Genomic DNA, 22,892 nt, shown 5'->3' on the forward strand with positions numbered 1-22,892 from the left:
GCCCAGCAATTGTAGGGGTCCAATTGTCGAGAAAAGAAATCTAGTTACAGACCTCCCATCTTGCGCTACCTGTGATCCTAATTACCCATCAACAGCCGTCCGACATGCTTTTGCTGGAAGCCTACATCGACAGAGGAGCGGTGGGGAATTACATCGATCAAGACCTTGCAGCAAAGATGGGGCTAGTCCTTTGTCCCAAGCCAACCGCAGAGACAGTAACCACTGTTGATGGTACTGAAATTGCCACGGGCCCTGTGTCGGAGTGCACCACCGAACTCACCCTCCTGTGCGAAGATGGGCACCGCAAAATCATAGCCTTTGATCTGATCAAAGCCCCCCAATTTCGGCTGATCCTGGGAATGTCATGGCTGGTTGCTCATAATTCATGAATCAACTGGTGAGCTTGCGAATTGGTTTCCGCCCACAGCTGCACGCACACCAGTTATCCGAATGGGTGAAAAGTGAAACACGCAAGTTCTCCGGTTTGGGAGGGAATGACCTATGCTCTCGGAGGGGTTGTGACCCTGCTGGTTCATTACCAAGATTTCCAAGATGTTTTCCAGAAGGAGCAAGCAAACACGTTGCCCCCCCACAGACCCTACGACTGCCAAAATGATCTGCTACCAGGAACCCAGATTCCATGTGGGCGCATTTACGCACTCACTGAGCCCGAAAATCAGCACCTGAAAACGTACCTGAAGCAGTACCTGGCCAACAGTTTCATCCGCCCGTCCAAGTCATCGGCCTGGGCGCCGTTATTCTTCATACCCAAAAAGAAGGCGATTTGAGAATGTGCATTAACTATCGTGCATTAAACCAAGTAACCATCAAAAATCGCTACCCATTGCCTTTGATCCCGGAGTTACTGGACCAGGTTAAAGAAGCCCAGATCTATACGAAACTGGAACTGAGAGGGGCCTATTATCTGGTGCGCATCAAAGAAGGCGATGAGTGGAAGACGGCATTCCGTACTAGGTACGGCTTGTTCGAGTACCAAGTAATGCCATTCGGCCTATGCAACGCCGCTGCGTTCCAGTATTTTATGAACGACCTCCTTCGAGAACTCATCGACGTCTGCGCTCTTGTATACATCGACGATATCCTGGTGTATTCAACATCTGAGCAAGAGCACATTGGGCACGTACGGGCAGTCCTGACCAAACTTCGAGAACACCATCTTTACGCCAAGCTGGAAAAGTTCTCGTTCTATGTCACGGAAGTGGAGTTCCTGGGCTTTATGCTGTCCCCCAAAGGCATACGAATGGACGGTCGTAAGGTGGATGCAGTTCTCAATTGGCCAGTCCCCACTTCAATCAAAGGAGTCCAGAGCATGTTGGGATTTGTGAATTTCTACCGTCGATTCATCCCTGGATTCTCCCAAATCGTACACCCGATTACTTCATTGCTCAGAAAATGCAACAAGACTTTTAACTGGACTGAAGAAGCTGAAAGAGCATTTCAAGAACTCAAGACAAGGTTCACCACAGCCCCCATTTTGTGACACCCACGTCCAGACCATCCTTACATTGTGGAAACTGATGCGTCCAGTCTGGCAATGGGGGCGGTTTTGTCCCAAAAAGACCCACTAACAGGCCAACTGCATCCGGTGGCCTTTTGGTCACGAAAATTCACGCCAGCAGAGCTCAATTACGCCATCACAGATAACGAGTTATTGGCCATTAAAGCTGCCTTCAAGACCTGGCGACACTACCTGCTGGGGGCCAGGCACACCGTCACCATGATAACAGACCACAGAAATCTCCAGTATCTAAAGGGAGCGAAAGCTCAATCGTCACGGCAGCTGCACTGGGCCCTTTTCTTCGCAGAATATGATTTTGTAATTACGTACAGACCTGGGGTTAAAAACGGCAAAGCTGACGCACTCTCCCGCATGGGGACGGACGAAATGGCACACATGCCGCTGGAGCCGGTGGTCATTATCCCAGAGAATAGAGTCCTAGGCATCACAACCACCATGACCCAAAGTGAGCTACTATATGAAATTCGGCAGGTTTTTGCCCAGGAACAGCTACGAGAGTGGGGCTCCAGAGGGGAGCATTACTATATCAAGAATCAACTACCATACAACCGAAACTGGCTATTCGTACCAGTGAAGGAATTGCAAGGACAGGTCATCTCCGAGCACCATGACTCCCTCATTGAAGGCCATCCAGGAATCGCCAAAACCTTGGCCAAGATAAAAAGGAACTACTGGTGGCCAACTTGGCGTAAGGATGTAATCGAATTTGTGTCATCTTGTGGTATCTGTGCCCAAAATAAATCTGTCAAGCAAAGACTGGCCGGGCTCCTGCAGCCGTTGGACATTCCGCCAGCTCCATGGCACACCCTGTCACTAGATTTCATCACCGATCTTCCTCCATGTCAAGGCTACAATATCATCCTGGTGATCGTGGATCCATTTTCTAAAATGGCTCATTTCTTCCCATTCAAAGGCCTACCGACTGCATCCGGCCCTGCCAAAGTCTTCCTGGAACACATAGTGCACCTGCATGGATTCCCTTCAGTTCTAATATCAGACTGTGGGACACAATTTGTGTCTACCTTCTGGAAGAAATGCTGCTCATTGGCAGATAGACATCCGTTTGTCCACTAGTCACCACCCTCAGACCGACGGACAAACTGAGAGAACGAATCAGACTCTCGAGCAGTACCTGCGCTGCATGGTTCATCAAGGTGAAAGAGATTGGAAGGAACTTTCATGGATCGTTGAGTACGCTTATAATAATTTGCTGCTTAGCAGTACGGGACAAACGCCATTGCTTACGGTGTATGGAAGACAACCACACACTTCTGAATTTGACATCCCCACAACCCTGGTACTGCCAGCTGTCGAGAACCTGCACACAACCATCACTCAGGCCTTCTTAAAAGCTCAAGAACACCTGCAACAAGCTAAGGCACGCCAGAAAAGATGCACGGACCAGCTTCACTCCAAAGCCACCGTATATCAGGTGGGAGATATGGTGTGGCTTGCCTCCAAGCATATACCAATAAAAGGAACGCAAACATTTCACCCACGGTTCTTGGGACCATACCCTTTGGAAACCATTATGAACTCAACAGCTGTAAAACTGACACTACCAGCCCACTTGCGAATACACCCAGTATTCCATGTATCTCTCCTGAAACGAGTCATGCCGGGTTCCCGTTTAACGACCCCAACTGAGCCGATCACCATTCAGGGAGAACCGGAATACGAGGTAAAAGACATTTTGGACTCTAAATATGTGAGTTCTAGACTGTATTGCCTAGTAGATTGGAAAGGATATGGACCCCAGGATAGAATGTGGGAACCCAGTGAGCACATCCATGCCCTGCGCTTACTCCAGCATTTCCATTGAGCGTTTCCCTCCAAACCAGGACCAGGTCGAAGAGCCACTTTGAGAGGGGCCTTAGGGGGGGAGTGCTGTCACGACCTCATCCCCAGCGAGGGTTCACGGGGCCCAAAAGACCTTATTCGGTTCCCCTCGGATTCCTTGGAGCCAGTCCTGGCGCTGTTGGCATCGGAGACACATGCTGGGACGGGGTTTCAATGGGCAACGGATAAGCATGGCCGCCCCCATGAGGAATACTGAGGAACTGCATTCAGCGGTCTAGCATCCAGGGCGGGGCCCGCCACAAAGGCACCTGGGATACCACCTGGCTATTTAAACCACGCCCGATTAGAGGCACGCGCTTCGCGTTATTCTGCTCTTGCAGCATGACGTTCACGGGGTCTTGTTCTGCATCCTGACCTTCTGGGGCAAGAAGAGGCTAGAACCATCGCCATCCTTACCTGCTCAGCAGCATCCTTCTGCAATCGAAGTCCTCCAATGCTCGTTGACTCTCTCCTGTTTTATCACTAGAAGGTAACGGGAAAATAACGGTACATCTTGGGAACTACTTACCAGTTCGTCTGGTAGACCATCACCTCCAAGACATCTTTCGTCCCTTGGATTCCTAAGAACCATTCATCTTCAGTTCTTCTCGACCTGCAAGACAAACAATAGCACAGGTTAACCATTTGCAAGGACGCTCTCTGCACCGCTTGGCGTACCATCTTACCTTCTTGAACTTGGCCCCAGCTTCCATCGCAGCTTCCAGCACCTGCCAGAAGAAGGGAAAGGGTTACTTAGTGCAGTCCCTGATAAAGACATTGCTTTCACCTTTAAAGACTTACCTGAGAAGAAGGAGTTGCAGCCGGTCTGAACTCTGGCCCTTGCCAGTGAAGAAACTCGGCGGAACGGTGCCTTTAACGACGCGTCCCTGCCTGGTGCGGCAGGACGGAGAGCGCATCCTTATAGAAATCAAGGTGAGATACGTCCCCTGGGGAACCGCATGGGGAACCCGGGAGGTAGGTTGCAAGGAAGGGACAGCAGCTAAACTTCACCTCCTGTCTTCTAGAGCCAATCCTCGACAGTCCGAACTCCAGGAAAGGTGAGAGGTCCCGAAGAGCATCCCGGCTCATCGTGAGGCATCCCCGTGGAAACAAGGTGAGCGTTACAATGCCTTGGCAAACCAGCGCTCTTTATGCCTTGGTAAAGTGACCCTCTGTATGCCTTGGTAACCCTGAACTCGGTATGCCTTGGTAACCCAGCGCTCTGCATGTCTTGGTAATCCGGCGTTCTGTATGTCTTGGTAACCCGGCCCTTTGTATCTAGCTTTGGTAAACCGGCACTCCGTATGCTTTGGTAACCCAGCACTCTGTATGCCTTGGTAACCCGGTGCTCTGTAAGCCGTGGTAACCCGGCACTCTGTATGCCTTGGTAACCCGGTGCTCTGTATGCCTTGGTAACCCGGCACACTGTATGCCTTGGTAACGCGGCGTTCTGTATGCCTTGGTAACCCGGCGCTCTGTATTCCTTGGTAACCTGGCCCTCTGTATGCTTTGGTAACCCCACTCTCTGTATGCCTTGGTAACCTGGCCCTCCGTATGCCTTGGTAATCTGGCCCTCTGTATGCTTTGGTAACCTGGTCTCTGTATTCCTTGGTAACCTGGCCCTCTGTATGCCTTGGTAACCTGGCCCTCTGTATGCCTTGGTAACCCAGTCTCTGTATTCCTTGGTAACCTGGCCCTCTGTATGCCTTGGTAACCCGGCCCTCTGTATGCCTTGGTAACCCGGCCCTCTGTATGCCTTGGTAACCTGGCTCTCTGTATGCCTTGGTAACCTGGCCCTCTGTATGCCTTGGAAATGTGTTTCTTTAAGACTGGATGGAGCTTGACCACTGAAGGAAAGTGGAGAGAGCTGATTGATGGCAGTTTTCAGAGCAGTCCAGGCTTTCCACTCATCGTTCAATGACAGAGAGGTTCTGACCCAAACTGGCAACCAAGCGTGTTCTAATGACTCTAGGCAAAGTGTTTGCCTTGCTCTCTGATTCAGAAGCATAACATGGACATCTCTGCCCTTGCAAAAACCCTCCTATTGTGGTAGTACCTGATACATGATGCCTGCTTATAGTCGAAGAGTATTGTGCACCTGCAGAGTCCTCAAATGGCTTCATGACAGACGGTTTGACTCAGTCAGCCCTGTTTCTAGTTGGGTGGTTTTAGCTGACTCCTTTGATTTGCATCCGAGGACTTTCATTTCCACTTTGGGCACATAAAGAGGCAGGAATGGGCACACTACCTGCACTTTGCTACAGCTCACTGGTTGCTAGGCAATCATGTTCAGACCCAGGCCGGGCCCACACACGTGTTATTATATTGTTGCAAGGCTCTCGGTGCCAGACTTACTGAATACTGAATCGGAAGAGACACTGGCTCCCATCAGCTAGGCAGGGGCTCTCCGACTGTCTGGGCTTGGATCCGTCGCCACAGTCTCTCATTCACACCATGACATTCTGCTTTACAAAACATGCTTCTGCATACACTTCCAAGCACATCTGAACACACACCATCAGGCTTTGCACTCAAGGTGCCTGCCAGTGTTGGTTTAAAGCAGTATTTTGAGAGTTAATTACTTAATTCGAGTTGTAAACACGCTACTGGTGTAATAGAAATTACCTGCCATCAGCCACTCGATTTATAAGCACTATGCGTGTCCTTCGCTGAAATTCTGTTAAAGACAAGCATTGGCAAAGCCAGTGAAGTCCTGTTTAAAACAACAACATTGCGTAGGTTTCATGCTTTTGCCAGGCACTGCTATTAGGTGCCCAGGAACTCCCACCATTTTGCACTTGCTACCAACAATGGGTAGTTAATACCACTATGGCTGTTCTTGGAAAGTGCCTTTCCATGCCCACACAGAGGGCAGGACTGTTGGTAATGCCAATGCTTGTTTTACAGTAGCATGTGCACTGTTCATGAATCCATTACCTTTTAGAAATGGGTGTGGAAGTTTTCTTTTTGTGTGGTGGCATCTCTGAGCAGAGGGGCATTAATGGAGGTGCGTGTGAAGAGGACTGTATTTGTTGTGCATACATTAATATACAGATGATGCTGTCAGGTGTTCCTTTTCACAACGTAGAAACAAGGTGTTGCAAAGATGCATACACTTCTAGCCTTATATGTGTATTTTCAAAGAGTACTTTGCATCTGCAGAGTCATCATATTGCTTCGTGTTGGATGCTTTTGCCCATTCAGCCCCGTTTTTTGCTTTGCATTCTGGGACGTGTAGTGCTGCATTCATAATTTCCCCAGGGTGCAATTAAAGCAGGAATGGGTAGGCTACCTGTACCTTGCTACAGCTCACTGGTTACTAGGCAATCACGTTCCTATCCAAATGCAAATGCATTATTTGCTTGCAGGCTGCTGGTGCCAGACTTCCTGAAAACAGCTGGTCAGAAAGGAGAGAAAGAAGAGCTCCAAACGGAAAGGCACGCCTCTTTTAAATTGTGCTGTAAAATGCACCATTTCATTCCAATAATGTGCATACGTTGTTTGGGGGGTCCCTCCAAAATCTGGCACAGTATTTAGGAGTCCTCACTACATTTTCTCGCTGCCACTAATTTGAGGGAAATGTTAATGCCCCGCCAGCTACAGACCTGGAGTCATGTAGCATCCCAGTGCCCGCTCCGAACCCATCCCCCGCCGCCAGCGCCAAAAGCTGCCTCTGCCACATATGGGGTGGGCTGTGCAACCAGGGGACTGACCCCAGAACGAGAAGATGAGATGCACCAGTTATCCTCCCAAACAACGAATGATGTAAAGCAAAGGGACCTGTGATGTTGCCCCGAAGCCCGGGTCACTGAGGCCGATTTTCCTTGCGCGCCCCCAGGGATGTCATTTCACCAAAATGCCAGGGGTAGCGGAAGTGACATCACATGACCCTTGACCCCGATTACCTCACAGGAAGTGATGTCATTTGACCCCACCCAAAAGTGATATCGCGGGAAGCGATGAAAAACGACCTTTCACCCATTGACAAAACAGGAAGTGGCATCACATAGCTTTGTACACTACGAAAAATATGGTTACGATAACACTATAATGTGATTTACATTTCATACAAGAATGGATCGCCATATGTAACGTTAAGATCAGTGTGTATAGGCCCATATTACCAAATTATTGTGAATCCAAGCAGACGTCCATGACCAAATGGTAATGATGTGTTATTATATAGCACTTACGCTTAAGCGCTTTATATAGAAAAAATAAACACCCAATATCACCCAACCTGTGCTGGTACTCATTTATCGACCTCAGAAGGATGAAAGGCTGAGTGGGGCGTTTAAGAACAGACTAAATCAGTGACTCACCCCCTGAAGTGTTCCTGAAATAAACCATTAATGAGTCTAGCAATTATTGTATAGAATTCCAGAAAGACACATTGGGCCTCATTACACGTTGTGCGCTAAAAACCGCATATTAGCGGCATGGCGCTATTAACGTGTCCGCCCTCGTAAGAGGGCGCTAATTACGTACCTTTACGAGTACGCGGACACGAGCATAGCGCCATGCCGGTAATGACCCTACCGCCATGCCGCAAAAGTCCCAAAAAAGTCCCTTACCGGCTTTGACGAAAGTGCAGATAGCACCTCCGCCCTCACGCTACATGCAAATTGCGGTGACCGCCATTAGCGGTCACCGCTATTAGCGGTGACCGTAAAATTGCGGAACCGGAAATAGCGTCATAGCGCCGGAACGGGAAAGAGCCCGGCGGCCATCTTTAAAAACACAATCCATTGCCATCCTCTGCCCCCTGGACCTGTATTGATTCGTGAGCCGTGCCAAACAATTGTGGACACCTGCATCATGCCCAAGGCACTCAAGAAATCAACTGACAGGCAGCGCAAAGAAAAATACACCAATGAGGAATTGGTGATGTTGACACAGACCCTTGCGGAGAATGCTGAGGTGGTCTTCGCGAATGACATGCGCCGGCCAACCCTGTTGAGGAAGAAAACCATCTGGGAGGAGGTCGCTGCCAAAGTCACTGCAGTGGGCACCAGCACGCGCACTGTGCGCGAATGCAGGAAGATGTGGGACGACCTCAGGCTGCGGGTGAGGGCCATCCTGGCTGAGAACCACCTCCTTGCCAGTGCTGGTGGAGATGGATCCCCAATCCGGATGAAGGAATGGGAGGAGACGTGCGCTAACATGATTGCCGTCGAGTCAATAGAGGGAGTAGGCAGCATGGAGCTCGGCGTGGGTACCACTTCTGATGGAGGTGAGTGTACACATGACAGGATGCAATGTGAATGTACTGTACCCCCCATATGTGAGCACAGACTCCTCTCATGCATGGACACACATCCACACATGCATCCATCCCTCACCATGCCTGTGTCAGACCCACACACACACACACATGCACACAACACCACAGACAAGTCCCAAACACAACCATGCATGGATGAGGCACTGAACTGGCACATCACCTGCATCCACAACCACTAAGTCCCAATTGCCACAACTGCATCATATATGTAATCTGCATCAAGTATATTGAAACGCAACCAATGCCATCCCCCGTCTCGTCCCTGACAGGCTCACATACAGATGGGGAGGATGCCGCTGATGCAACACAGACAACAGCTACATGCAAGAGGCCAAGGGCACAGGACCCGGCGGATACCCCAACAACATCAAGGGGCAAGGGGGGCAGGCCGCACCAGACGAGTGCCAAACTTCGTCGGAGTGCCACTGCCACGGCAGTACTAGCTGCACCACCAACTGCGGCCCCACCACCGGTGGTGAACCCACCCGCACCGATGCCAGCCACCGAGGGCCCACCATCAGCTGCGGCAAGCTCCACTGGTGAGGCAGCCGCCACTGCCCCCTATCCGATCTGGAGGACACCCTAGACCAGGCCATGGAGATGCACACCCCAAGCCCCCCTGGATCACCAGAGCCAGTGCCAATCCAGACCCCTGCGTCTGATTCCACAGTTGAGGACACCAACCCTGCAATCATGTCCCCCATGTTGGCATCACCTGCTGTAGTGGATGCATCCGAGGGCACAGCCTCAAGTGCACAGTCACCCAGCACAGCCCTCCAATTGACCACCATCCTGCAGCGCCAACAAGAGCTGTCTGTGCTGGTTGGCCAGCATGTTGAGGAGGCTGCCAATCGCAGTGAGAACATCGTGGAGGCGTTGAGGCACTCCACAGAGCGGATGGACGCCAACACCAACAGGCTGTGCGATGAGATAGGGAGGCTCAGGGAGGTCCTGGTACGCATGGCTGACACTATGGACCGCCACATTTCCCAACAAGGCCAGTCTGCCCCATCCTCATCTTCTGGGTCGAGACAAACAAGCCCCCTCCGTCGCTCAACGCGCACCACCAGGCGCACATCTGCCAACCCTCTGAATCCCCCCGAGGACTATTGAAAATAGGGGGTCGATAGAGATCCCTATGTGTGCATAGGCCAGGGCAAACTTGGCAAACACATGAGGGACTGTTGTGGGGGGGGGGTGGGAAGGGTGTTATGGGTCTGTTGTGGGGGTGGGGGGAAGGGTGTTATGGGTCTGTTGTGGGGGTGGGGGGAAGGGTGTTATGGGTCTGTTGTGGGGGTGGGGGGAAGGGTGTTATGGGTCTGTTGTGGGGGTTGGGGGAAGGGTGTTATGGGTCTGTTGTGGGGGTGGGGGGAAGGGTGTTATGGGTCTGTTGTGGGGGTGGGGGGAAGGGTGTTATGGGTCTGTTGTGGGGGTGGGGGGAAGGGTGTTATGGGTCTGTTGTGGGGGTGGGGGGAAGGGTGTTATGGGTCTGTTGTGGGGGGTGGTGGGAAGGGTGTTATGGGTCTGTTGTGGGGGTGGGGGGAAGGGTGGTGGGATGTTTTGGGACTTGCACTTTCACACCTTAATGTTACACAATACACTGGTTTCTGATCTAAACACTGGCTTGGACAACTTCATTGTGTGTGTGTACTTTATTGGGGACAGGGTCCATTGTGTGCTCGAAAACATACACCAGTGCATTACTCCCCATTACCATGTGACAGTACGAAAACATGTTCCTCAGAATATTTGGTTGATCAGATGCTGTCTCACAGCACGTCCCTCCTGCCCATCCCCTCTTGCAAGACCTGCATCCCCTTCACCTCCGTCCTCATCACCATCATCATCCTCATCAGGTGCTTCTATTTCAACGTCAGAGGGCAGTGGCACATTCCGTCTGATACACATATTGTGCAGCATGACACATGCCATGGTGATCTTGGCCACCTTCTCATGTCCATACAGGAGAGCACCACCAGACCTGCTAATGCACCTAAAACGTGACTTCAAAAGTCCAAAAGTCTGCTCGATCACGATGCGGGTACGGGTATGTGCACGATTGTATTCCTCCTCGTGCCTGTTCTGTGGGTTCCGTACAGGTGTGAGGAGCCAGGTCTTCAGGGGATAGCCCGCATCACCTGTATGGGGGAATGAACAGGGTCCTGTTACGGTTCACCTCAAGAGCGGCCTGTTCACATCACACTAATTGACATTGCATTGTGATTCAAGTACTGAATTGACAGCATACATGCAGATGGTCTGTGTGGCAGCAACGTGCAAGGGGGAGGTTGACCCTGCAAGTAGTAATGCAACATTAATGCCTCCAACAGTATTTGACATGTCCTGGGTGAGGCCAGGTCTTAGGTGTCCCTGTCCCAGGCAAATTTGGTACCACACTGCGAGTGTACTGACATTCTGACACCAATGTGGCCATGCTGTGAGGCATCACTTCAGTGGTGCTATAGGTGTGTGGTTCAGTGCTATGTCTAGGGGTGATCCCTTTGCATGCATTCAAGTGCGCATTGCTGGATTGATGTTGTGCTGCGCTGATTGTGTATTACTATCTTGACGCCATGTTGCAGATTCGTGTGAGATGTGGCGTGGTAGGATGTTCAATGTGGATGGATGTGTGATATTTTGCAACCTGCATTGTTGTCGATGTTGTGCAGCTTCAAATTGCATGTGGGTTCTTCTCAAGTACATCATGGCCTTCCCGGATGCACATTGGTGTACATCTGTATGTCCATTTCTCCTACGGACGACAGTCAACACCCAGTTGCAGTATGTATCTCCCCCCCCCAATCACTCCCATTTGCAGTATGTATCTCTCCCCCCCCCAATCACTCCCAGTTGCAGTATGTATCTCTCCCCCCCAATCACTCCCAGTTGCAGTATGTTTCTCTCCCGCCCCCCCAATCACGTTGCCATGTGCTTGCCCTGCTACTCACCGAGTAGCCACAAACGTTGTCCGGGGTGTCACTCCATGTAGCGTGGGATAGTTGAGTTCCGCAGGACCATGGAATCATGTGTTGATCCTGGAAATCTGGCACAGCAATGTGTGATTATCTTGTTGGCGTCACATACCATTTGGACATTGATAGAGTGGAATTGCTTCCTGTTTCGGTACAATACTTCATTGTGATGTGGGACCACCAATTCCACATGTGTACAGTCGATGGCCCCAATGCAACTTGGGATGCCTGCCAGTGAATAGAAGCCAACTTTTGTGTTTGCAATCTCCTGGGCAGTCCGTGGCATGGATATGTGTTCAGGTGCATGCTTCAGGAGTGCATCGAGTACCTGGTTCAGCGTGCGTGAGAATTCTGGTTGTGAGATGCCATGCATGTGTCCCACTGTATGCTGGTAGGTGCCTGTGGCCAGAAAGTGGAGCACACTCACCACCTTCAGTAGCGGGGGGATGGCAGTTCTGATGTCTATGAGGCTCACAATGTCGTCGTGGATCATGTCCACGATGCTGGTGATGGTAACCCTGTCCAGACGGTACAGGGTGTGTATCTGCTCAGGGGTTAGGTTGAATGGACTGGCTCTGATCCTGGGGATTGGTGGGTGCCTCTGTGGTATGAATAGGTGCCGTTGTGGTGCTTGCTGTGCCTGTCTTGCCCTCCTCCTCCTCCTCCTCCTCCTCCTGCGTCTCCTTTGTGCTGCCTGTTGTAGTAGCAGCTGCGCTGCAATGAGGTCCCCCAGGCCATGTACTGCTGCCAGTATTGGAGCCATCTTTGTGTGGGAAGGGGTGTGGTGTGCTCCTTTTGAGCTGCTCCATTGCCTCCACCTGTGCTGATTGTGTCCACCTGTGGCAGGTGGGAACACTGCTCATTCCTCTTAACGGGTGGTCCGCGATGCCGGTATTAGCACCATGGCGGTAAGGGGTTTGGGTGGATTTACCATGCCGCTATTAGCATGTCCACTGGCCTTGTGATGCTGTGCTAATAGTGGCATGGCGTAATTTACGGGATGGAGGGTCGCGCGCACACAGCCTGCCCGCTATTAGTGGCACAGTAATTTGCGATGCCGCTAATAGCGGTGTGCCGGGTCGTGATCCGCATGGGGATTTAACGTTACCGGTATTCCATTACCGGTAACGGTAAATCCCTACCGCCATCCGTGTAATGAGGCCCATATCATTTGGTTTCCTATTCTTTCTTATTTAGGGTCAGTACTGAAAGTGTTAGACTTGTGACCTCATGTTCTTATTTTTCTTCTTTTTTTAAGGGGCCTGAACAAGAAAGCCAGCCACTCCAGAAGTAAAGGGCCACAGCCCAGGAGCTTGCATTACAAAAAACAAAAACAAAAAAAGGTTACAAGGGAGACCACAGAGGTCGCAAGGGAGACCTCAGAGGTCACAGTTGCGACCTCTGGCGACCCCTAAATGACGTCCCTGCGCGCCCCCTCACTACCCTGCTTCTATGCAATGGCACTGCCACTGCTTATCCTGTGCTCTATGGGGACACCACCACACCCAGGGGTGGACTGAGGAACTCTGGAGATTTCCCAGTAGGAAATATGTGAGTTCCCTATAGGCCAGTCCACCGCTGCCCAGGGCGCAGAGGCCTACCGGGACCCTGCCCAGGGCGCAGAGGCCTATTGGGAAATCTCCAGAGTTCCCTATAGGCCAGTCCACCCCAGGTATCGACTGGCCTATAGGGAACTCTGGAGATTTCCTGGTAGGCCTCTGCGCCCTGGGCAGGGGTGGACTGGCCTATAGGGAGCTCTGAACCTCTGCACCCTGGGAACTCTGGAGATTTCCCGGTAGGCCTCTGCATCCTGGGCAGGAGTGGACTGGCCTATAGGGAACTCTGGCAATTGCCCGGTCGACCTCTGCACCCTGGGCAGGGGCGGACTGGCCTATAGAGAACTCTCGAGATTTCCATAGGCCTCTTTTGAGTGGTATTTCCACATTTTCTCATTGGAAAAGGGTTGGGATCGTTCAAAATGTGTAATACGGGGCCACTTTGAAAATGATTTCCAGGGCCTCTTTTGGTTCCCAGTCAACTCCTGACCACACCCTCGGGCTTCTCGATGACCCCCGCCCCGTTCCGTTCTCCATTCCGCACCCTCCTTCCCACCTAACCCTGGTCCCACTCCAGACTCCTTGCCTTGTGCGCCTGTCTTCCGTTTCTGCAAAAGGCCGACTCGGCCAAGGTGCCCTGTCAAAGAAACGTCAACGATGAAAGTGCCGTGAACGAAACAGCGACAGAGAGAGAAGTGCCACGAAGTGCTACGCGCTGTGCACACATTCGGCAGGATGTCTGGCAGTTTGAGTGAAACACCAGTGGAAGGCCAAAGGGATTGGATGTGCGATGGACCAGACGTGTGTCCAAGGCGCCTGGTACACAATACGCCAAGCACCCCCTCACCTCTGCGGTGGTGACTTGGGCAGTATAAAAGTTTCATGACATGTCCACACCCCAGCCCCCGATGTGATGCGCGCTCTCAAACTTCCTCTCCTTCTCACATAACACAGTGACCCGGTGCAGCGGCGGGCTTCACATCGCTGTCCTCACACGCACTCATTCACCCATCCTCACGCTCATCCATCGCTATATGCTTACTAAATAATCCATTCGCCCACTATCACTTGCCCTGAAACTGTCATTCATTCACCCATCTATACAATAATTCACCCCTTCAGTCCATACCCTTGCCGTTTCATCTGTCCTCATAATCATTCATTCAGACACTACTCCTCCCTCACACATTCGCATTCCTTGATCCGTCCGGCCTGTGCCCTCTCTCTACACCGCCGGTTTGCCCCTGATATCCACGCCTGCCCGTGTCTGTGAGCACGAAGACAGACAGAGCTTTGCCCACCGAGCAGCCACACCTATTGGCTGTGTCTGTGCGTGACTGTCTGCCCACCCATACGTGTATACTTCTGTATACAAGCAAAGGCCAGGGTGCATCCAGGCTGAGACCTGATGGGAAGCATCTAGAAACAGGACTGTCCTTAAAGGAAGAGGCCAGCAGCGTGTGCGAATAAGGGCATTGTATGGAGCACTCACACGTCACGGGGTCACATCTGTCTCTCCGTCTCTTAATTAGAAAGACGACAGCTGCTGAGATTCCGTTATCATTGGCGAGCTTTCTCGAGGTTTTTCTCTCTAGGGCAACGGGTAGTGGAGCTCAGCTGTAAAACGCCGCGGAGTAACACAGGTTCGAATCCCGGGTCTGCGCTTAGAATCCTCTTCTGTATTAAGCGCGTTATAAAAAAAACAATTATAATGATATAATATATTGCATGTCGGAATGGGGACAGGAGGAGGCTTCAAAACCCACCTGTGTATATGCGCCTCGTCTGCTGTGTCCTGTGCGATGCCCCTGCAGCTGTTGCTGTGTGTGCACAGTCAGAGGAGGAGAGGCTACTTATGGGAGGGAGGAGGGAGAGGATGAGCGGGGGAGAGGAGAAGGCCAGAGGAGAAGAGGCTACCTATGGGAGGCAGGAGGGAGAGGCTGAGCGGGGGAGAGGAGAAGGCCAGAGGAGAAGAGGCTACCTATGGGAGGCAGGAGGGAGAGGCTGAGCGGACGAGAGGTGTGGGTGAGAGGAGAAGGCCAGAGGAGAAGAGGCTACCTATGGGAGGCAGGAGGGAGAGGCTGAGCGGGGGAGAGGAGAAGGCCAGAGGAGAAGAGGCTACCTATGGGAGGCAGGAGGGAGAGGCTGAGCGGACGAGAGGTGTGGGTGAGAGGAGAAGGCCAGAGGAGAAGAGGCTACCTATGGGAGGCAGGAGGGAGAGGCTGAGCGGGGGAGAGGAGAAGGCCAGAGGAGAAGAGGCTACCTATGGGAGGCAGGAGGGAGAGGCTGAGCGGGGGAGAGGAGAAGGCCAGAGGAGAAGAGGCTACATATGGAAGGCAGAAGGGAGAGGCTGAGTGGGAGAGAGGAGAAGGCCAGAGGAGAAGAGGCTACCTATGGGAGGCAGGAGGGAGAGGCTGAGCGGGCGAGAGTTGTGGGCGAGAGGAGAAGGCCAGAAGAGAAGAGGCTACCTATGGGAGGCAGGAGAGAGAGGCTGAGCGGGGGAGAGGAGAAGGCCAGAGGAGAAGAGGCTACCTATGGGAGGCAGGAGGGAGAGGCTGAGCGGGGGAGAGGAGAAGGCCAGAGGAGAAGAGGCTACCTATGGGAGGCAGGAGGGAGAGGCTGAGCGGGGGAGAGGAGAAGGCCAGAGGAGAAGAGGCTACATATGGAAGGCAGAAGGGAGAGGCTGAGTGGGAGAGAGGAGAAGGCCAGAGGAGAAGAGGCTACCTATGGGAGGCAGGAGGGAGAGGCTGAGCGGGCGAGAGGTGTGGGCGAGAGGAGAAGGCCAGAAGAGAAGAGGCTACCTATGGGAGGCAGGAGAGAGAGGCTGAGCGGGGGAGAGGAGAAGGCCAGAGGAGAACAGGCTACCTATGGGAGGCAGGAGGGAGAGGCTGAGCGGGCGAGAGGTGTGGGCGAGAGGAGAAGGCCAGAGGAGAAGAGGCTACCTATGGGAGGCAGGAGGGAGAGGCTGAGCGGGGGAGAGGAGAAGGCCAGAGGAGAAGAGGCTACCTATGGGAGGCAGGAGGGAGAGGCTGAGCGGACGAGAGGTGTGGGTGAGAGGAGAAGGCCAGAGGAGAAGAGGCTACCTATGGGAGGCAGGAGGGAGAGGCTGAGCGGGGGAGAGAAGGCCAGAGGAGAAGAGGCTACCTATGGGAGGCAGGAGGGAGAGGCTGAGCGGGGGAGAGGAGAAGGCCAGAGGAGAAGAGGCTACCTATGGGAGGCAGGAGGGAGAGGCTGAGCGGGAGAGAGGAGAAGGCCAGACGAGAAGAGGCTACCTATGGGAGGCAGGATGGAGAGGCTGAGCGGGCGAGAGGTGTGGGCGAGAGGAGAAGGCCAGAAGAGAAGAGGCTACCTATGGGAGGCAGGAGGGAGAGGCTGAGTGGGGGAGAGGAGAAGGCCAGAGGAGAAGAGGCTACCTATGGGAGGCAGGAGGGAGAGGCTGAGCGGGCGAGAGGTGTGGGCGAGAGGATGCCTTGGTAACCTGGCGTTCTTTATGTCTTGGTAACCTGGCCCTAGGTATGCCTTGGTAACCCGGCGCTGTGTATGCCTTGGTAACCCAGTGATGTGTATGCCTTGGTGACCTGGTGCTCTATATGCCTTGGTAACCCGGTGCTGTATATGCCTTGATTACCTGGCGCTCTTTATCTCTTGGTAACCTGGGCCTCGGTATGCCTATGTAACCCTGCACTCTTTATCCCTTGGTAACCCGGTGCTCTGTATGCCTTGGTAACCTGGCACTTTTATCCCTTAGTAACCCAGCGCTCTGTATGCCTTGGTAACCCGGCGCTCTGTATGCCTAGGTAACCAAGCACTCAGTATGCCTTGGTAACCCGGCGCTCTATATGCCTTGGTAACCCGGCGCTCTGTATGCCTTGGTAATCCGGCAGTCTGTATTCCTTGGTAACCCGGCGCTCTGTATCCCTTGGTAACCTGATGCTCTGTATGCCTTGGTAACCAGGCGCTCTGTATGCCTTGGTAACCCGGCACTTGGTATGCCTTGGTAACCCGGTGCTCTGTATGCCTTTGTAACCCAGCACTTGGTATGCCTTGGTAACCCAGTGCTCTGTATGCCTTGGTAATCCGGCGCTCTGTATGCCTTGGTAACCGGCACTTGGTATGCCTTGGTAACCCGGCACTTGGTATGCCTTGGTAACCCGGCGCTCTGTATGCCTTGGTAACCCGGCACTCTGTATGCCTTGGTAACCCAGTACTCTGTATGCCTTGGTAACCCGGCACTCTGTATGCCTTGGTAACCTAGCGCTCTGCATGCCTTGGTAACCCGGCCCTTTGTATGCCTTGATAACCCGGCACTCCGTATGCCTTGGTAACCCGGCCCTCTGTATACCTTGGTAACCCAGCACTCGGTATGCCTTGGTAACCCAGTGCTCTGTATGCCTTGGTAACCCGGTGCTCTGTATGCCTTGGTAACACGCCACTGGGTATGCCTTGGTAACACGGCACTCTTTCTGCATGGTAACCCGGCCCTTTGTATGCCTTGGTAACCCGGCACTCCGTATGCCTTGGTAACCCAGCGCTCTGTATACCTTGGTAACCCGGCCCTTTGTATGCCTTGGTAACACAGCGTTCTGTATGCCTTGGTATCCCGGCGCTCTGTATACCTTGGTAACCCGGCACTCGGTATGCCTTGGTAACCCGGAACTCGGTATGCCTTGGTAACCCGGTGCTCTGTATGCCTTGGTAACCCGCTCTGTATGCCTTGGTAACACGGTGTTCTGCATGCCTTGGCAACCCGGCGCTCTGTGTTTGTTGGTAACCTGGCCCTCTGTATGCCTTGGTAACCCGGTCCTCGGTATGCCTTAGTTACACAGCCCTCTGTATGCCTTGGTAACCTGGCCCTATGTATGTCTTGGTAACTCGGCCCTGTGTATGCCTTGGTAACCTGGCCCTCTGTATGCCTTGGTTACCTGGTCCTCTGTATGCCTTGGTAACCTGGCCCTCTGTATGCCTTGGAAACCCGGCCCTTTGTGTGCCTTGGAAACCCAGCCCTTTGTGTGCCTTGGTAACCTGGCCCTCTGTATGCCTTGGTAAGCTGGCCCTCTGCATGCCTTGGTAACCTCGCCCCCCGGTATGCCTTGGTAACCCTCCCCTCTGTATGCCTTGGTAACCTGGAACTCGGTATGCCTTGGTAACCCGGTGCTCTGTATGCCTTGGTAACCCTGCGCTCTGTATGCCTCGGTAACACGGTGTTCTGCATGCCTTGGCAACCCGGCGCTCTGTATTTGTTGGTAACCTGGCCCTCTGTATGACTTTGTAACCTGGCCCTCTGTATGCCTTGGTAACCCGGTCCTCGGTATGCCTTAGTTACACAGCCCTCTGTATGCCTTGGTAACCTGGCCCTATGTATGTCTTGGTAACCCGGCCATGTGTATGCCTTGGTAACCTGGCCCTCTGTATGCCTTGGTAACCTGGCCCTCTGTATGCCTTGGTAACCTGGCCCTCTGTATGCCTTGGAAACCTGGCCCTTTGTGTGCCTTGGAAACCCGGCCCTTTGTGTGCCTTGGTAACCTGGCCCTCTGTATGCCTTGGTAACCTGGCCCTCTGAATGCCTTGGTAACCTGGCCCTCTGTATGCCTTGGTAACCCTCCCCTCTGTATGCCTTGGTAACCTGGCCCTCTGTATGCCTTGGTAACCCGACACTTGGTATGCCTTGGTAACCCGGTGCTCTGTATGCCTTGGTAAGCCAGCACTCTGTATGCCTTGGTAACCCAGCCCTCTGTATGCCTTGGTAACCCGGCGCACTGTATGCCTGTCACAACCTCATCCCCACTGTGGGTTCACGGGGCCCAAAAGACCTTATTCGGTTCCCCTCGGATTCCTTGGAGCCAGTCCTGGCGCTGTTGGCATTGGAGACACATGCTGGGACAGGGTTTCAATGGGCAATGGATAAGGATGGCCGCCCCCCATGTGGAATACTGGGGAACTGCATTCAGCCGTTTAGCATCCAGGGCGGGGCCCGCCGCGAAGGCACCTGGGATACCACCGGGCTATTCAAACCACGCCCGATTAGAGGCACGCACTTCGCGTTATTCTGCTCTTGCAGCATGACGTTCACCGGGTCTTGCTCTGCATCCTGACCTTCTGGGGCAAGAAGAGGCCAGAACCATCACCATCCTTACCTGCTCAGCAGCATCCTTCTGCGATCGAAGTCCTCCAACGCTCGTTGACTCTCTCCTGTTTCATCACTAGACGGTAACGGGAAAATAACAGAACATCTTGGGAACCAATTACCAGTTTGTCATGAAGACCATCACCTCCATGACATCTTTCGTCCCTTGGAGTCCTAAGAACCATTCATCTTCAGTTCTTCTCGACCTGCAAGACAAACAATAGCACAGGTTAGCCATTTGCAAGGACGCTCTCTGCGCCGCTTGGCGTACCATCTTACCTTCTTGAACTTGGCCCCGGCTTCCATCGCAGCTTCCAGCACCTGACAGAAGAGGGAAAAAGGTTACTTAGTGCAAACCCTGATAAAGACATTGCTTTTCACCTTTAAAGACTTACCTGAGAAGAAGGAGTTGCAGCCGGTCTGAACTCTGGCCCTTGCCAGTGAAGAAACTCGGCGGAACGGTGCCTTTAACGACGCGTCCCTGCCTGGTGCAGCAGGACGGAGAGCGCATCCTTATAGAAATCAAGGTGAGATACGTCCCCTGGGGAACCGCATGGGAACCCGGGAGGTAGGTTGCAAGGAAGGGACAGCAGCTAAACTTCACCTCCTGTCTTCTAGAGCCAATCCTCGACAGTCAGAACTCCAGGAAAGGTGAGAGGTCCCGAAGAGCATCCCGGCTCATCGTGAGGCATCCCCGTGGAAACAAGGTGAGCGTTACAATGCCTTGGCAACCCAGCGCTCTGTATGCCTTGGTAAACCGGCGCTCTGTATGCCTTGGTAAAGTGGCCCTCTGTATGCCTTGGTAACCCAGCCCTCTGTATGCCTTGTAACCCAGCGCTCTGTATGCCTTGGTAACCCTGAACTCGGTATGCCTTGGTAACCCAGCGCTCTGCATGTCTTGGTAATCCGGCGTTCTGTATGTCTTGGTAAACCGGCACTCCGTATGCTTTGGTAACCCAGCACTCTGTATGCCTTGGTAACCCGGTGCTCTGTAAGCTGTGGTAACCCGGCACTCGGTATGCCTTGGGAACCCGGCGCTCTGTATGCCTTGGTAACCCAGCCCTCTGTATGCCTTGGTAACCTGGCCCTCTGTATGTCTTGGTAACCCGGCCCTTTGTATCTAGCTTTGGTAAACCGGCATTCCGTATGCTTTGGTAACCCAGCACTCTGTATGCCTTGGTAACCCGGTGCTCTGTAAGCCGTGGTAACCCGGCACTCGGTATGCCTTGGTAACCCGGCGCTCTGTATGCCTTGGTAACCCGGCACACTGTATGCCTTGGTAACGCGGCGTTCTGTATGCCTTGGTAACCCGGCGCTCTGTATTCCTTGGTAACCTGGCCCTCTGTATGCTTTGGTAACCCCACTCTCTGTATGCCTTGGTAACCTGGCCCTCCGTATGCCTTGGTAATCTGGCCCTCTGTATGCTTTGGTAACCTGGTCTCTGTATTCTTTGGTAACCTGGCCCTCTGTATGCCTTGGTAACCTGGCCCTCTGTATGCCTTGGTAACCCAGTCTCTGTATTCCTTGGTAACCTGGCCCTCTGTATGCCTTGGTAACCCGGCCCTCTGTATGCCTTGGTAACCTGGCCCTCTGTATGCCTTGGTAACCTGGCCCTCTGTATGCCTTGGAAATGTGTTTCTTTAATACTGGATGGAGCTTGACCACTGAAGGAAAGTGGAGAGAGCTGATTGATGGCAGTTTTCAGAGCAGTCCAGGCTTTCCACTCATCTATCAATGACAGAGAGGTTCTGATCCAAACTGGCAACCAAGCGTGTTCTAATGACTCTAGGCAAAGTGTTTGCCTTGCTCTCTGATTCAGAAGCATAACATGGACATCTCTGCCCTTGCAAAAACCCTCCTATTGTGGTAGTACCTGATACATGATGCCTGCTTATAGTCGAAGAGTATTGTGCACCTGCAGAGTCCTCAAATGGCTTCATGACAGACGGTTTGACTCAGTCAGCCCTGTTTCTAGTTGGGTGGTTTTAGCTGACTCCTTTGATTTGCATCCGAGGACTTTCATTTCCACTTTGGGCACATAAAGAGGCAGGAATGGGCACACTACCTGCACTTTGCTACAGCTCACTGGGTGCTAGGCAATCATGTTCAGACCCAGGCCGGGCCCACACACGTGTTATTTTATTGTTGCAAGGCTCTCGGTGCCAGACTTACTGAATACTGAATCGGAAGAGACACTGGCTCCGATCACCTAGGCAGGGGCTCTCCGACTGTCTGGGCTTGGAACCCTCGCCACAGTCTCTCATTCACACCATGACATTCTGCTTTACAAAACATGCTTCTGCATACACTTCCAAGCACATCTGAACACACACCATCAGGCTTTGCACTCAAGGTGCCTGCCAGTGTTGGTTTAAAGCAGTATTTTGAGAGTTAATTACTTAATTCGAGTTGGAAACACGCTACTGGTGTAATAGAAATTACCTGCCATCAGCCACTCGATTTATAAGCACTATGCGTGTCCTTCGCTGAACTTCTGTTAAAGACAAGCATTGGCAAAGCCAGTGAAGTCCTGTTTAAAACAACAACATTGCGTAGGTTTCATGCTTTTGCCAGGCACTGCTATTAGGTGTCCAGGAACTCCCACCATTTTGCACCTGCTACCAACAATGGGTAGTTAATACCACTATGGCTGTTCTTGGAAAGTGCCTTTCCATGCCCACACAGAGGGCAGGACTGTTGGTAATGCCAATGCTTGTTTTACAGTAGCATGTGCACTGTTCATAAATCCATTACCTTTTAGAAATGGCTGTGGAAGTTTTCTTTTTGTGTGGCGGCATCTCTGAGCAGAGGGGCATTAATGGAGGTGCGTGTGAAGAGGACTGTATTTGTTGTGCATACATTAATATACAGATGATGCTGTCAGGTTCTCCTTTTCACAACGTAGAAACAAGAAACAAGGTGTTGCAAAGATGCATACACTTCTAGCCTTATATGTGTATTTTCAAAGAGTACTTTGCATCTGCAGAGTCATCATATTGCTTCGTGTTGGATGCTTTTGCCCATTCAGCCCCGTTTTTTGCTTTGCATTCTGGGACGTGTAGTGCTGCATTCATAATTTCCCCAGGGTGCAATTAAAGCAGGAATGGGTAGGCTACCTGTACCTTGCTACAGCTCACTGGTTACTAGGCAATCACGTTCCTATCCAAATGCAAATGCATTATTTGCTTGCAGGCTGCTGGTGCCAGACTTCCTGAAAACAGCTGGTCAGAAAGGAGAGAAAGAAGAGCTCCAAACGGAAAGGTACGCCTCTTTTAAATTGTGCTGTAAAATGCACCATTTCATTCCAATAATGTGCATACGTTGTTTGGGGGGTCCCTCCAAAATCTGGCACAGTATTTAGGAGTCCTCACTACATTTTCTCGCTGCCACTAATTTGAGGGAAATGTTAATGCCCCGCCAGCTACAGACCTGGAGTCATGTAGCATCCCAGTGCCCGCTCCGAACCCATCCCCCGCCGCCAGCGCCAAAAGCTGCCTCTGCCACATATGGGGTGGGCTGTGCAACCAGGGGACTGACCCCAGAACGAGAAGATGAGATGCACCAGTTATCCTCCCAA

General features: G+C 52.4%; 1 protein-coding gene across 1 annotated transcript in view; it reads right to left on the bottom strand.

The window, feature by feature from the left end:
- The window catches only part of LOC138515385 (plasma kallikrein-like), a 98,160-nt gene extending 83,098 nt beyond the window's left edge, over window positions 1–15,062 (bottom strand). The window contains exon 1 of the mRNA XM_069630246.1: window positions 14,958–15,062. The gene's annotated coding sequence lies outside the window, so the exon portion shown is untranslated. The remainder of the gene's footprint in view (window positions 1–14,957) is intronic.
- Between the last annotated feature and the right edge of the window lie 7,830 nt (window positions 15,063–22,892).

This window comes from Ambystoma mexicanum, chromosome 6q, assembly GCF_040938575.1.
Source record: "Ambystoma mexicanum isolate Mex_15411 chromosome 6q, UKY_AmexF1_1, whole genome shotgun sequence".
Classification (NCBI taxonomy): domain Eukaryota; kingdom Metazoa; phylum Chordata; class Amphibia; order Caudata; family Ambystomatidae; genus Ambystoma; species Ambystoma mexicanum.